The following is a 2,364-nucleotide window of genomic DNA, read 5'->3' as shown; positions in this document are numbered from 1 at the left end:
TTCACTAGCTGGGGCCTGCCCTCAGTGTATGAAGGAGGATGATACTTGGTGTAACTTAGGTGAACTGCGGTTTGGGGGAGAAAGGCTGCTGGAATCTGTACTGCTCTCGGGCACTGGCGAACCCGCTGCATGAAAGGAGAGAAAGCTGCAGAAAAAAGGGGAGGGAGGGCGGGTTACGCAAAGCGAAGCGGAAGTATATGATAGGAGGAGGAAGGGGTGTGTACTTCTGGCATGCCCTGCTCCTAAACTTTAGATTAAAATCTCCAAGTTGTGTATATGACAATGAGACATCGGATAGATCATCCCCTGTCTTGTGATAGACTGCTTGGATTCCGAAGTCCAGTGGGAATTGGTAAGATTGTTGTTTGAAGAGATGAGAAAGATGCTTTTAATGACTGAGAAATCATTTCTCGGTGCTACTAAATATTAATCTGCATTGCTAGGGAGTTCTTTCTTGTCATCGACAACACTCTTTATACCAGTATATCAGTATTCCCACATACAGTATGCACAAATGCAGAAACACATTTAGCCTACGCAGACACTCAGGACTTGTTTGAATCTTTGGTGTTCAGTTTGTGTTGTAATTGCCTTTCCAGACAGAGTATGCACTCGACATGTTTACTGTACGTGTTCCTTAAGCAGCTGTGTACTTTTCAGTGGTGTTTATAACAGCAAAACAGAAAGTGCCTTTTTCTTTTTAAGGTACATACATAGGGGCTAATGTGTAAAACCTGAGTATAATATTTGTGCAACAATCCCTTTCACTTTACAAGATGTGTGATATATTCAAACATCATGCAATTGAACTGTACAAGACTCAGCTGAGGACGACGGCTATTTTGCATGAAACCCAAGTCAGCTGGTTCTCCATCTGTCAAAAGATTTGTAATAGTTGCCTATATTTGAGAAACTGAAGTGCGTTCTCGGTACAGTGCTGCATCATTTTGGCTCTAATCCCAAAGAGAATTTATTTGGAAAATTCTGTGTTACTAATTCAGCATAGGGAATCAAGAACCAGGAATTTTATTAATTGCTGCAAATGTGTAAAATACATATTGTATCGGTACACTGAGGTACTTTTGTGTTACTTTTGTGTTGTATCATACAATAGAAGGCTACAGCAAATTTTACACTGTGGCTTTGCACTGACTTTACAGTGCATCCAGAAAATATTCACAGCGCTTAATATTTTCCACATTTTGTTAGGTTACAGCCTAATTCAAAAATGGATTAAATTCATTATTGTCCTCAAAATTCTACAAACAATACCCCATAATGACAATGTGAAAAAAGTTTGTTTGAAATCTATGCAAATATTCACAGCCTTTGCTCAATACTTTGTTGAAGCACCTTTAGCACCAATTACAGCGTCATGTTTTTTTGAGTATGATGCTACAAGCTTCATACTCTCTTGCCACTTCATGCCACTCTAGGACATTCACCGAGTTGTCCCATAGCCGCTCCTTTGTTATTTTGGCTGTGTGCTTAGTGTTGTTGTCCTGTTGAAAGATGAACCATCGCCCCAGTCTGAGGGCCAGAGTGCTCTGGAACAGGTTGTCATCAAGGATGTCCCTGTACATTGCTGCAGTCATCTTTCGCTCAATCCTGATTAGTCTCCCAGTTCCTGCCGCTGAAAAACATGCCCTCAGCATGATGCTGCCACCACCGTGCTTCACTGTAGGGATGGTATTGGACAGGTGGTGAGCAATGCCTGGTTTCCTCCAGACATGACGCTTGGCATTCAGGCCAGAGAGTTCAATCTTTGTTTCATCAGACCAGAGAGTTTTGTTTCTCATGATCTGAGAGTCCTTCAGGTGCCTTTGGCAAACTCCAGGCCAGCTGCCATGTGCCTGTTACTGAGGAGTGGTTTCTGTCTGGCCACTCTACCATACAGGCCTGATTGGTGGAGTGCTGCAGAGATGGTTGTTCTTCTGGAAAGTTCTCCTCTCTCCACAGAGAAATGCTGGAGCTCTTTCAGAGTGACCATCGGGTTCTTGGTCACCTCCCTAACTAAGGCCCTTCTCTCTCGATCGCTCAGTTTGGCGGGGCGTCCCACTCTAGAAAGAGTCCTGGTGGTTCCAAACTTCTTCCATTTACAGATGATGGAGGCCACTGTGCTCACTGGGACCTTCAATGCTGCAAAAAATTTTCTGTACCCTTCTCCAGATCTGTGCCTTGATATAATCCTGTTTCGGAGATCTACCCTTCTCTCTCGATCGCTCAGTTTGGCGGGGCGTCCCACTCTAGAAAGAGTCCTGGTGGTTCCAAACTTCTTCCATTTACAGATGATGGAGGCCACTGTGCTCACTGGGACCTTCAATGCTGCAAAAAATTTTCTGTACCCTTCTCCAGATCTGTGCC

This window comes from Monopterus albus, unplaced genomic scaffold (assembly GCF_001952655.1).
Source record: "Monopterus albus unplaced genomic scaffold, M_albus_1.0 scaffold1.1, whole genome shotgun sequence".
Lineage (NCBI taxonomy): Eukaryota > Metazoa > Chordata > Actinopteri > Synbranchiformes > Synbranchidae > Monopterus > Monopterus albus.
This window is presented reverse-complemented; position numbering follows the sequence as displayed.